A 14,809-nucleotide genomic window follows, 5' to 3' on the forward strand; every position below is an offset into this window, starting at 1 on the left:
CAGCATTCCAGCTCCTGCCGGCTCCTCCAGCCAGATGCGCAACTGCAAGGGTTTTCGCCAAGTTCACTACAAATTACAGCCGCAACGTGGAAGCTGGGTCTCATGGGCAGTGGCAAATAGTTAAACAGCTTGTAGCTTTTCTTGTCTCTTATTTCTGTTACATAAGGGGTGTTACAGGGTAAGCAGAGCCAGCAGGAGCTTTTGTTATTGAAACGTTTTTTAGTGAAAGTGCTGCTTTCGGTTAAATTATGTTAGAAACCCATACAAGCTTTAACACAAATAACTACATACGATCCTTTTCCAAAATATTTAAACATTCATGTTAAAATAGTCAAGTCTGGTTTCTTTTTCATTTTAGAATAATTTCACATTATTTTTCTGTAATAGCACTCAATACATAATAACAAAAGTACCTAGTACCAGTACTAAAATACTAAAATATAACAGAATCCAGCTATTGCATTAAACATTTTTAAAATCACTAAAACCAGCTATTATTCAATAGTGATAAATTGTAGTTAAAATAAGTTTTTTTAAAACTGTTTATTTTACTTTTTAGAATTCCCAAGTTTCTAAGTCAGACAGAAAACCCCTTTTTGAAGCAGCAGGACTTCTTATAAAAAAAAAAATAAATCTGACTTTCAACCATTTCTAATGAAAATATCTGACTATTCAAACTGTCCTGTAGAGAAGAGCTGCCTCAGATAAAGTTTCAAATTATCATTATAATTAGTCTGGTCTTTCATAGACTCAGGCATCGAATACATAGAAGTTCCTGCTTTAGGTTGTACGATCATTTATGCAAAAAAGTGTGATGAGTTCACAGCTACAGGTTTTTTGTTGGGTTGTTTATTTATTTTGTGGAGCAGTCTTATTACAAGAGATATCTATTTCACTTTGATTATGTGATAATGACCTTGAAGTAACACCACCTAATTTGAAACAAGAGATTCAGCTCACGCTGTTACAATGCTGAACACGACAGCCGTCGCGTCACTTAGCTCAGGCTCTGAAGTCATTTTATGGCTCATTTTGATGACAGTGGATTCTCTCCAGCTCTTCAAGAATAAAAGTTACCCATCCAGTTAGATAATATGCCATGCTCACCACTCTACTCCCACCCTTTCCACAATCTCCGCATTTCGGCCTTTTGCGGATTTCATAAATGAAATTAAGCAATATTAACTGCTCAGGCAGCTATGTCGCTATACTATACATGCTTGATCTGCACATCACAAGAAAGAAGAAATCCAGCTAAACAGCTCTCCCATGCAAAAGCAGCTATAGCCCAGCATTAATAGGAAGTTACCTGATAACGTGATATTGTGCATCATGAAGAGTGGTGCAGGTGAGTCAGAAGTCAGGAAGCCGCAGGCCAGAAGGCAAGATAGTATTTCACCAATGCCATTATAACAACAGAAGCCTTCAACAGTACTATTTGCATGGCAATATGAGGTCTGGAGTCACAGAGGCACTTAAACTGGGCCACACAACTTGCAGCACGGGTGCCTGGGGTGGCAGAGGAGCAGATCACTTGCAGCAGCACCAGCACAGGCTCTGCAGCCTCTTGAGACTCCCATTTGCGGCCAAGATCCCAGATCAATTTTGACACAGACTCAGAATCACTTTCCTCTCACAGAAATTTGAGACTGATAACAGAAAGAAACAGGGTAAAATGTTCTCTGGGAGCACCTAAGGGCTGAACTGGTCTTTGGAAGTGCCCAACTCTCTCCAGTGACTACGATTATCATCCTACACCAGTCTGACACTTTAGTTATTTACCTAGAGCTTAGAAGCTTGCTTCCCTCCCCCAGTATTACTTTGGAAAGCATTTATACACAGTACAGCAAAGGAGGGCAGCTAGTAGGTGTGAAGCTGCAGCATCTATGAAGTATTTTAAAAAGCCCACTAACAATGACCTAACCATACACTTTATCGGGAGACTTACTTATGCATGGCCAGCAGTGTGCCCAGGTGGCCAAGGAGGCCAATAGCATCCTGGCTTGTATCAGAAATAGCGTGGCCAGCAGGACTAGGGAAGTGATCGTGCCCCTGTACTCGGCACTGGTGAGGCTGCACCTCGAATACTGTGTTCAGTTTTGGGCCCCTCACTACAAGAGAGACATTGAGGTGCTGGAGCGTGTCCAGAGAAGGGCAATGAAGCTGGTGAAGGGTCTGGAGCAGAAGTCTTATGAGGAGCGGCTGCAGGAACTGGGGTTGTTTAGCCTGGAGAAAAGGAGGCTGAGGGGAGACCTTATCGCTCTCTACAACTCCCTGAAAGGAGGTTGTAGCGGGGTGGGTGTTGGTCTCTTTTGCCAAGTAACAAGTGATAGGACAAGAAGAAACAGCCTCAAGTTGCACCAGGGGAGGTTTAGACTGGATATTAGGAAAAATATCTTCACCAAAAGGGTTGTCAAGCATTGGAACAGGCTGCCCAGGGAAGTGGTTGAGTCACCATGCCTGGTATGTTGCTTAGGGACATGGTTTAGTGGTGGACTTGGCAGTGTTAGGTTTACGGTTGGACTTGATCTTAAATGTCTTTTCCAACCTAAATGATTCTATGGATGTAAGACTGGTTGGGGTCTTCTGTCAGCTGACCTTGCAAGCAAAACTTTGAATCTAGCAGCAATACTCAAGCAGGCCTGATACTTGAACTCCACCACGGATATAAAGGAAGTGTCATAGTGTCTCAAGCAGAGGGAATTAGGTCTTGGAACATTTAGACTGCAATAGATAAATCCCAAAGAAAATTAAGCATAAGGCAAAGCCTAGCCTGCAGTCTATGGATTTGTTGCTCTTATCTGACTTACAAGTAAATCAAGTAAAGGGATACATCAACATAACTATAATAAACTGTGTGGCTTGACTCCAGCCAGCAGCTAAGCATCCACACAACTGCCCACTCACTCTCCCCCCAGCAGTAGTACAGGTGAGAGAATACAAAGAGCAAAATCAAGAAAACTCTTGGGTTAAGATAAAACCAGTTTAATAAGTGAAGGAAAGTGGAAAAGAAACAACTGATGCGAAGGCAATCACTCGCCATCTCCTGCAAGCAGAGTGATGCCCAGCCAGTCTCAGAGCAACAGCTACCTTGGAATACTTCATGTTCAAGCAAAGACCGACCTCAAGACCTGAGAGTGTCTTAACTTGAGACACCTGAAGAGTCAGGTTATCCATTTGGCTTGAGAACAGATGCTCCCTAGCACTGAAGATCTCTCCAGCTGACAACCATTAGAGTAATCCAGATAAGATCTACATAAGATATCTAAAGAAAAGACAACTGCTCTGAAATAATAAGCATCAATAATGTTTTGGCTTGATATCCAACCTTAGATATCCAATGTAAAACAGAGAAAAATACAGTTTTAAATTGGATAAGTTTTTTTATTCACTTCTGGAGTGAAATGATATATCACATCCCCCCAAACCCTTCTGCTTTAGGGTCAGAATGAAGAAAATATATCACTCGGGAAGACTCAAGTTTCCAGTCCTGATTTCAGTTATTTCTACATTTCTTCCATTCAAAGCCCATGCAAAAAGCCTGCAGAATCTGGTCTGTTATTCTGGATATTGGAGTTACTTATAAGAAGCAGTTTATCGAAATCAACCTTACAGTGCATCGTATTCATTTACTTACACAAAGAGCAGCAGCCAGTGAGAGGTACCACTCCTTCTGCTCACACCTGCAGAACTGTGCTTCACTCCTACAAAAGGGAGAAGAAAACAGTCCTATTAGCAAAGTTTCAGACTTCAAAGTGGTTGCATAGCTGGCATCAGTCTTGACAGCACCTCTGCTTGTGACTGTTATAGACAGTGCTTTATAAAACGGCTGCTTAGTGGAAAGATATTTTAAAAACAATAACCTCAAAAGCTGTGCTCAAGGAGTCATCAAAAGGACAAGATGCTACTCATGCTTCTCTCCTCCTTCATGAGCAGTGGGTGATGGTTGTTGATGAAATATACAGCATCAACAAGGCAGACCTTGTCTTCTGGTGGTGTCAGCTGACCAGGGAGCAAGTCCAGGTGCCAGCCAGGAAAGCAGACAGTCCTGAGCACAGCATTCAGAGAGTTGGCCTGTACCTGTCTTCACTGTGTAAGGGAATCAAGAGATTTCAGCCCTCCAGACAGGAGGAGCCACGCATGGCTGCCTCCATCACTGTCCCTTTACCCCATCCGAGAATAATTCCTTAGAGTAAAAACGAGACTTTGATTTATTAGAATAGTTCAAATTTTACCACAGGGGAATAGGTGTCATAAAAGGAGGACTTAAGGAAAAAATCCAGATATTCAGATAAACTCAGGTGGGTCCCGCAATTCTCCCTTGCAAAAAAAAGCAAAAGCTGTGGAGAATTTCCAAAATGCCAGAGAGTTTTCCCCATGATTCCACTAAGCAATAATTAGTGTTTAGTAGATTCATAAATTCCTATGGGATCATAGCAGATAATGACATTTTGCCTTTTCTGTGTAATGTATAGAGTGGTACGTTAGACTAATGAGCTCATCCAATTTCAAAAGTGCCTGTTTTCTTCATTTGTTAAAGGATTATCACACTTCAGCCCCAGCTCAACCAGAATTTGCTTAATGAAGTCCCAGTGTGACATCTCATTGATTTTATTGTTTTTTTTAAGAATTCTTGGGACATGCAAACCTCCATCCTTTGATCCCCAAATACTTCAGCTTTACAGAAATGAAGGAGAATACAAACAGTGTTTGTCATAGGAGAAGCATCTGGATTAGATGCTCTGGACAAGCAGAAGCGTCAGACCCCCAAACAGAAAGCAGCATCTCTGGGATGATGTCGAGAGCCAAGAGGAGGTGTAGGCACACAGCTGCTGTATTCTCCTCTGAAAGAGTGCCACCTAAGGGCTGATGGATGGGAAGAGAAAGAGCACACACAAACAACAAGCATTTACTTGGGCCTCAGAAATCCCACTGAATGACTTACATCATGAATGAAGTAATTTCATGATCATTGGGCTGAAAAAAAAAAACAAAACTCAGTGGATTCACCAGTATTTCAGAACACTGCAAAGACATACCGTAGTGGTCTCCTTCGGGGTGGGTCATCATCAGTGAGGGGGGGCATCAATAAAAATCTCAATCCTCTATCCAGCTATCTATTTCCACAGGACTTCTAAGGATTTGTCTTCGATAAGTCAAATTCAGTTGGGATCTGCCACAGGTTAAAAAAAAAAAAATATTAGAGTAGACTACACGTGCACAGGGAACATGAACTTGTAAGTCTTGATGCCTTAAAAAAAAAGCCAGGGAAAAAAGAGAGAGAAAAAAACATCACAGTTTCTTGGGAATTTCTTTTGAATTAATCCTATCTGTATTCCTAAGGGAAACAGGGTCCACATAAGAAGGCTTCTTGGGATACTGGCACAACACAGCTTGGGGATTTCGCATTGACCTCTGAGTCAGGATCAATAGTATAAAGCAAGGGGCAAAAATCAGATATTACGGTTAAAGGCAGAGGGTAAGTGTACAGCTGACTGATAAGTGCATTGTATTTTTGTGCCACTCAGAACAGAGCAGGATCCATAAATACTTTTGACTTCCTACACTGCTTGTGCATATTTCCAGAAACACAGTAACGTAGGAAAGAAAAAGATAGCTGGTTATTGCTATTTCTGTTGACAGCCCACTACTCATTTCCCCTAGCATTTCCACGTCTTTCCAGCACCATGAGAAATACCTTAAAAATTGCAGGATTTGCTAAAGAATGCACCTTTTAAAGAACACGTGAACTTCCCAGTGCTTCTGCTAAATATGAGTACTGACTCAAGCGGATACAAAAATAAAAATATCAAAGTAGTCCTCTTGTCATTGAAAACACACCGTTTGAATTCAACACGTCTATGAAAGCAAAACACAGTTATGCTTCTAGAATAATTACATTTCAATCAGCAGCAGATACCTGGTTCTCTGACAGTTGAGAGGTAGGGGATTTTGTCCCCAACACCTGACCAAAGAATAAATATCCCACAACAGTTGGGTAGAAAATGGACAGCAAACTGTGAAAGAAAACCTGAATTAGCTGCTAATTGATTGGAGCTGACTTCCATTTCCTGACATGTACTGTGAACTCCACAGGACAGGGACCCCTGCGTGTAGCCCCAGGTACGTGCCACCTGGCATCAGCTCAACCAGAATACATGTTTCTCTGATCCCCCCCCCCCCCCCCCCCCTTTCTTCCTGACACTCTGCTTTAATGCTATTGATGCATTTTAAATGAACCTATGGTGTAATATTTCCCTTAAAGCATCATATGCATCGTTATGCAGACTCCAGTAATGGATCCACAGTGAAGGCCAAGGTGAAATTCACAGATAAAACATGCTTAAACTTGCTGTGTTTCGCAATGGAGTAATGAATGCAGCTGTCCGGATGTCATTTTCTAGAACTCATTACAAAACACAGGCTAACTTCTGCAGACAAAGCATTCACGAAGCACTTGTAAAATACAGTCCCATCTACTTTGAAGCTATTCCCTGCCAAGCTTCTCATTTCCAGCTCAGCTTTTCAACTTCCCTGATTTGCTAGCAGCAAAAAAATATAAAAAAACCAACGCCGGTGAGTTGGGAAATAATCTTAACAGCAGGGGAGCTCCATTGCTCTACAGCGTTAGTAACTGGCTGTGTGGGGGAATGCGAAATGAAAAATATCTCCACACCCTACATTTAAAACATGGATATGCCTGCAATAAGTCTACTAACTCTGACAAGGGTGTAACAATGCTACAGTTGTACAATGGTTGCGTTACAGTTTAGGTTTAGATGCGTACAGCCGCTTTGCAATAGGAACCCTTAGCACTGGAGATGGAAAAGAATGTATTGCAAATGTACAGGGACAGGTTAACCTCACAGCAATGTTGCAGAAACCTACTTCAATTTCCACGTGTTACAAAGCAGAAGGAAATGTTTGTGGTGGTCAGGTTTGGCAGGACCAGTAACCATAATTAGCCTTTTATAAAGATATTTGTTCCCCCCATTGGGGTTATGTAACGATATTTTTTTGTTTATTTTAAACCTGAAGGCTGCATGTAAAATTTAATTACCCATGATATTGTAGGACTTTTTTTTCTTTTTTTAAGAGAAAAGGATTTGAATTTTTGTCCATAATTTTCCGAGCAGCTTTTATTTTCCTGTGAGTTATCACACCTAGTTAATCGAGCTTCGCAGCTCTATGTGTTTATCCATAAGGTAAATTCAGCCTGATATTTACATCCACACCCTTGGTTGAAACTACATGAGGCATGAATCATAGTCTCTGTGGAACTCTCACCACAATTTCTGGTTTGTAGGACATTATACAACTCTTAGCAGACCGAGCTGACTTCACTGTGATGGTCAGCAACCCAATAACCAGTTCGCAAAAAAACTAACCAACAAAAAAAAAAAAACCCAACCAAAAAAACCCACGCACATCAACATCACTGCTGAGCTTAACTGCATTCGTGGATAAAAACGCAATAGTCAAAATCATAGACATGATTACACAGCCACAAAACTACAGCAGGGAAGATGGGATACATGGCAAAGCTTGTAGTTAGTAATTTACAAAGCTTATAGTTAGTAACAGAAAATTTCCCAGGTCTCTCCTGTATTACTAACCCCAGTTCTACCTGACATATTTTGCCCTGAAATTGAAAGGTCCTTCTGTCAAATACAGTTCATTTCAGAGATATTTGCTCAGACATTTGCAGGAAATAGGATAGTAATAAATATAATTTTATCGCATGCCCACTAAATACAGCAGCCTACTCTTTGCAACAGGCTAATGAAGTTACTGTTCCTGTAGCTCAAGGTCTTGTCTCATGATATTTTAAGATTACAAATACAGCAGGTGATGCCTTGTGAGGAGTGGGTGGAAAGTCATCTCGGTGTCATGTAAGAGGGTGCTATCTCCCTTTAATGCATCTGAAATATGCGATGGGTATGAAAGAGCATGCAGGTATGTGTGTCAGTGCTAAAGCACAGACTGTACAATCCTATCACTTTCAGGACAAAGTTTCATTCATCACCACCGAAACACCAGTGGTGATGGCCTTAGTAGGGGGCATCTGTGCTGTGAAAATGGTCAATAGAAGTGAGGTATAATACCATTGCTGTGATCCTCCCCCTCCTCCCAGTTTGATATCTGGGAAATTCACAGTCAACGCTATAGACTCACAGAGAAAAGAGTTATCAATATTCCTTCATGCAATAAAGAATGTTTTCATGGCTTAGAGGAGCAATCTCATGCTTTTGTGCAACTTTACTGAGCTCTGCTACTGTTTCACCAGGAGAGTCAGAAGCAGAGAAAGAATTATGAGATATATTCTATATAAATATTGGAATAGGTAGAGACATTTTCAAGTACACTGATCTGCTCCTTAGACCACAAGAACCACAATGCCTCACAGCAGTGCTTTAATTGTAGCTTTACACTTCAGAGGGAGCAGCACAGGGATATACATGATCACATTCCTTTGAATAGCAAGCAAGCTTAGTAATACCACCATTAATTGCAAAAAAATAGGTCATAAATTTACATTCAACAGCACTTGGCAAGCTCCTCACCTTTCTCCCAAGAAAAACTCCACATCCAGCTCTTACATTTCTTCTCTTTTCCCTTCAGACACACACATGGGTCACCTGAATACATAGTTCATAACATCAAGGACCATTGAATTTTCCAGATAGTGACTGCTCAAACATGTCTTTACATTGAGTCTGGCCATCTGTTGGTGAAGCCTCACTTCTGACACAAATGTCATTTGATTTACATCCATGTCTTAGTTCCCACCATGTCTCAACCTGTTGCAATCACGAGTATCTTACCTCCAAGAGAGGGAGTGGGAAAGAAAATGAAATTGCCCTAGAGTATTACTTGGTGAAAAGGTAGCAGTCCATTTCCTCACCTTCATATTCACAATACTTTCACCAAAAACCCACACCCAGCCATCCTGTAAAGACAGCACTCCTGAGGTTACCCTCATCTAATGCTTCACATGCAGCATGGATTCTCTCAGGACTCACTGCGCTGCAGCAAGACTATATACACTGAATTATCATGGCTATGATTCTTAAATAGGATTAAGCTGGAGGATACTGGAAGGAGAGCAATTACTGTCCTCAAGCTGCCAGAAAGCCTGTAGCGTCCTATTTGCCGTATCAGCATGGGGCCAAATGAAGCAGGAGCAACAAGGTTTGTGACTGAACTTCTGTGTTACAGCGTACCTAGATTAGTGAAACAAAAGTTTATTTGAATTCCTGAAGAAACCCTGCAGCAAGCAGAGACTTGCTCTAAAGTAAAACATCATTATCTCTACCAGTGTGAGGGATTTATGTCTAAAGGCCATTGTAGCTGCAGATGCCTGAGCCAATGTTCAGGCTGCCATTAACTTCATTTCATAGCCCACCTCTCCCAATGGAAGCTAAAAACCCTAGAATGTACACTGTTGAGAGGAAAGACTATAAAGAAATTGGTGTGGTTAAACATCTCATTTCCTAAAAGTACAATATTTTATAGGAAGGCTTAAGACTGGTCTGAGTAAAATCTCATCCTCCAAGTCCCTGGACATCTATAGCCACTGAGCATGGCATTTTGTTTTTACAGCTATAAAAGTACTTTTTCCTGGAAAAATCATGTTGGGCAATTGTATCTTGCTGCAGCTCCTGCAGTAGTTTTTATTTTAAGAAGAAAACAATATAGGCTCCCTTTGCTTATATATAGTCTAGGGAGATATCCTACCAGTTGTTGAGCTCTGATCACAAACCCAGAAGATATGCAACAATGGAACACGGTTTAATAACATTGACATACCTTTGTATGAATCATTTCTTATATCAATTCATCCACTTCTACTTTAGATGTCCACCAATAAATTAGCCTAACCATTGTTAAGTCTTTCATAGATGCCACAAAACTCTGAAACATTCTTTTCATGTTCAGCCTAAGTTTATTCCTTAACATATTTGTTCTCACACCAGCATTGGCCTTCTAGCTTTGTCCCCCTTCTCTAGATTGCCTTCCTAAAGAGCAGACAGGTCCATTCTCAATTGTTGCTGTGACAAGCAAACTAACCTACAATCACCTCGTGTCTCTCAAATGGCAGGTTTTCCCTCTCCCAATACTTGCTCATCCATGCATCTGTTATGAGTTCATTTTCCTCAAACACAGGTGACCAGTCAACATGCACTGTTCTATACATGAGACCGTACCAGAACTTTGTTCGACAGTATTAGTATTTCCCTCTTTCCACTGGAAATGTTTCAACCTCCAATACCTCTGGATCTCATTGCTTTTTTTCAAAGACATGTCATATCAATATCATGTTCTGATTAGACATTGCTTCCTACATTTGTCTTTTTCCCTTTTGAGGTGTTGGGTAAAGTGTCTCACCTGGTAACTGAGCACAAATGTGTGATTAGAAGTCTGGCCTGGTGTAATATTTGCCACATCAAAAGCAATAGAGATAGTACCACTTCCACCTCAGTTTAAGATCTTTGGGTGTGATTCCAGACACATTTGCCATCTACTAGAGTTAATCATACTGTAAAGATTTTGCACAGCACTATAAAGAAAATCTGCTGCCACATAGCCTTTGACAGTGGAAGGGAAGACAAACAAGCAGTAATTTGCACATGAAGCCACTGTTTTCTTAATAGCGTAAGATATCCCATTAGTCATTTTATATTGTTTCTTCACTACTTCAGGCTTCAAAAATCCACAACAGAATTTTTATTATAAAAAGCTTCCAAATTATGTTATTTTAAAAAACATAAGAACTCATTGCTTACTTATACAGTAGCACCACCACCGAGCACAATTAATTACAACATCTTAGTTGCTAAGCACTGTAGCTGAAAAGAAGCTTCAGCTAGAGGAGCTTCTCAGCTACTTAGAACGTAACTTGGTCATCATCAGTGGAGGAAAAAAACCCCTATTTTTGTGAATGCAAACAGATCCTTGTCCATGGCAATCTAGCAACCCCACAAAAGGAAGGCTACCTTATCTGTAATACCTGTTCACATGAATAGGTAGTCTTGCAGGTGCAGGCAGCATGCTCTTTTTTAAGGGTGATCATAGTTGAAAGATCAGGTTGTTAGAGTCTGAAGTACCAGGTTATTTCACTTTGTTCAAATCAAAATCAAAAGTTCTTTTTAAACTGTTTTTGAAGTGATTCTGCTGTAGGGACAGCAAAGAAAAGTGCGATTTAAGTGCGAGTCAATTTAATTCACTGGCACAACTTCCAGTTCTTACTAATACAATCAAAATCCCAGTTCTTCACCTTGACAGTTTTATCACTTTCAATTTCTCAGTGGGTTTTCCACATTTTTAAGGTTCTTTAGGAAGTAACTCTGGTATTAGCTTGCTCATCCTCCCCTTGATCAGGTGGCCTGTAGTAAACACCAACTGCGAGGTTTCCTTTCTTGGCTCAGCCTCTAATTTTCACCCACAAGCTCTCAACCTGTTCATCACTATTTTTCAAAGACAGCTTTGTGCAATCAATCCCTTTTTTACGTGTTTAAGGACTGCATGAAGAAATTCCATTAACTATATATACTAACCCATGATGTTTCCAACTGGATCATCCCTTTGTTCCTCCCTTAACCTTTGGAAATTCACTACCCTAGGAATGGCTGTCAAGCCTTATTTTTCTGCAAATCATCACATGTGGTTTCCTACAGAATAAGGAGTAGTTTAGTACTCCACCCTTCTTTAAGTACTAACTTCCTGCCATATTTTGCTAGGTTTATCATGGCTATATATATATATATATATAAAAAACTTTATTTCCTTGCTCTTTCCTTGTTCTCCATACTTTAAAAATTAACTATTTTATGGAAGGCTACAAAAATGTCTTTTACCTGGAACAGAGGAAAAAGCAATCCTGAAGAGCTGTTAATACTTGCACATAAATTAAGCTCATTTGGTGTGTAAATCCAGGTTCATTTAAATGCTTAAAACTTATACAGATCATTCACTCTGAACATTTATGAAGAACTAGAATAACCCAACTTATCCTGCCACAGGGCAAATACAGAAGTGCTGTAAAAAAAAGTTGCTGTTACTTACGATCCAGTTTCTCCACTTCCTTTGATGTCTTCAGTTGATTCCCAGACTGCAGTCAGTACACTTTTGACAACTCTATGATGGTGAAAATCTCTTGTCTCTACTTGCTGCTCCAACAAGTGACTCTGTCCCACTCACAGATACCTTTCGTCTGCAAACATAAGCCATGCATGGCTCAGACCTTGTCTGCGCTAGAGCCTTGCTCAGCTGGACCTCGAGCCCACAGCATGAATAGCAGCAACTGTAGTAATCCAGCCAAGTTTTAGAGGACTGAATTTGTTCAGTTTTCTGTTAGGAAAATGCCCTGGAGCTGCCCCAGTAGCTTCTGGGAGCCCAAAGCCAACAACCAGAAGCATCAGTCAGCAGGACTACCCACAATGGCTCAGGGCAAGGACAACCGCCTTGCACCTGGCCTCGAGGTGTATTAGGAGCTAGACGCAATCACCCAGGTTCATCAAAAGTTGTAGGACTTAGATTTTTCCTCCAGTGTGGTTTAGGAAGAGATTTTGAGCAACACGTTCGAAAGAAAGACAAGACAGACAGAAAAGGCAGCTAAGTGAACAGCTGCTCATAGAAAGATGGAAGAATCAGGATCAGGATCCTGTGCCATATTAACAGTATTACCATATGAATGGTATATAACCATATACCATTATGGTTTATGGTTTATACCATATATTTATATAATGGTATATAACATATACCATAACAGTATTACCATATGAATTAAAATAAATCAAATTTTTAATACTATTAGTATTAGCATTGCTGCAGCACCAGCGTCAGTCATATATGGCCCTCAAGTGCTACACACAAAATTTGTTCTTTTGGACAATCTGAGACACAGGGAAGGGGAAGGATAAGAGAAACTGAAATGAGAGCCCCTGTAGCACTCTCGGGATAACAGTTGGTAACAGCAGTTCCAAGTCTCTGCACACTCTCTCTCTGGAGTAGAATATGAAATATTTTTAATTATTTCACAGGATTCATCTGAAGATGTTTGCTGAAATCGTCCAAGTTCCCTTCACCAAAAACACTGAGTCAATAAAATACTTGTTGTGGGTTTTTTCCTTCATTGTCCAGCAATCTTCCAGTGTATGTCTCTGTGTACATATATAAACACATTTAATTGTGGAATACAGAAATTCTTCCATGATAAGCTTTTTATGAAAGACTTAATTCATAAGAAGTGTTTCAATGGACCCTGCATTATATTAAAAAAAAAAGACTGAAAGGGATGCATGAGTTATCAAATCCACTAGGTGCAGACAGGGACAGAATAATCAAGAAAGGTTACATGAATTTCCCCTTCCCTAAATCACCACAAAGGAGGGCCACAAAACCTTATCATAAGGTCCCAGAACCTTATGATAAATTTTGGCTGTCTAAAATCAAAAGCCACAATTACAACATAGAAAAGACTACATCGAGGACACCACTTCATGTTCTACATCCTGGCAAGAGAAGGAAATCTGGCAAGTAAAATTCCATGGTGCTCCAAAGTAGTTCATGTCCTGCAAGACACCGTAGGATGGTGACCAAAAAGCTTCATGCGTTGAGAAATTCCCTTTTGAACACTAATATGATGAGCTATTAAGCATGCTTGACAAAAAAGCAAGTGTTTTATACCAGAAAAAACACTGCGTGGCTAGTTTGGATTATGAAAGTGTACGAATCATGAGAAGTACATGATTCTACGCTCTGTCTCAGAACAATTATTTTTTACCAACCAGGCTTTCCTTGGAATAAAGCTAAGATATTAGAAAGACAGGTTAGCCTGCAGGCTATTTTTGTACACTTCTTGTTTCCGGACTAACATGCAGCCTGCATGCATACCTACTCTTGTAAACGTATGGCAAGAGCAAGACTTAGGCATCCATGCGAGTTCTTCCTAGGACAAAAAAAAGCTGGTGCATTCCTCCCATTTTCAGGGCTCCTTTGCCCATTGGCACTCCTTTGTGAGAGAGCTCTAACCCTGGGACTCAGTGGGGCAGGGGGAAGAAAAAACGAAGAAACAACCCCAAACATACCTGCTTCCCATTTCTCCTGAATGTTCCTTTGACTTGGGATGCCAGGCTGATTTCTCCTTAATAACTAGGCTTGAATTTAAATACCAGGACAATAACAAGACAAAAAGCATTTTAACAAGACTGAAGAACATATGCCATACAGTGAGTGCACAGACTTGTCTGTGGACAACTCTCCTGCCATAACATGGAGTTTCAAATGAAGTAGTTAGTTACACACCAGTTTAGGAAATTAAAATTAATTATTAGGACCCCATATCTTGTTCCAACAAAGAAACCCTACCGCTGTGGAAGAACTTATGGAGAAGCTGTGCCTTAAAAAACTCCATTGTATATGCCTAGCAAATTTGAGTAGATAGTTTTTGGAGAAAAACATTCCACCTTCCCATCTACATTCTGGTATCTAAATACCTATATCTCTACAGTGTCCAAGCATCTCCCGATTAGGAAAGGACCTCAAAAACAAGAAAGTAGAAGTAAATCAAACCATGCAGTTCAACTCAGATTCACAACACACACACAAAAAAAAAAAAAAAAAAAAAAGGAACAACTCGGGAGGAACAAAGGAAACTCCCATCCTACTACAAACAAACATTCAAAGGCATGGCATGGCGGCAGGCTGAAAGGCAGCTGAGACAACAATACTTGAAAATGTGGAAAAATATACAAAAGTCACTGAGCAAACATGACAGATGACCAAATCCTACAAAGCAGGTATC

The 14,809-nt window shown here is 40.4% G+C and overlaps 1 protein-coding gene across 1 annotated transcript in view; it reads left to right on the forward strand.

Moving 5' to 3' along the window:
• The window catches only part of CAPN3 (calpain 3), a 233,842-nt gene that overhangs the window by 70,293 nt on the left and 148,740 nt on the right, over window positions 1-14,809 (forward strand). The gene's annotated exons all lie outside the window — the stretch shown is intronic.

Source organism: Mycteria americana, chromosome 5 (genome assembly GCF_035582795.1).
Source record: "Mycteria americana isolate JAX WOST 10 ecotype Jacksonville Zoo and Gardens chromosome 5, USCA_MyAme_1.0, whole genome shotgun sequence".
NCBI classification, from domain to species: domain Eukaryota; kingdom Metazoa; phylum Chordata; class Aves; order Ciconiiformes; family Ciconiidae; genus Mycteria; species Mycteria americana.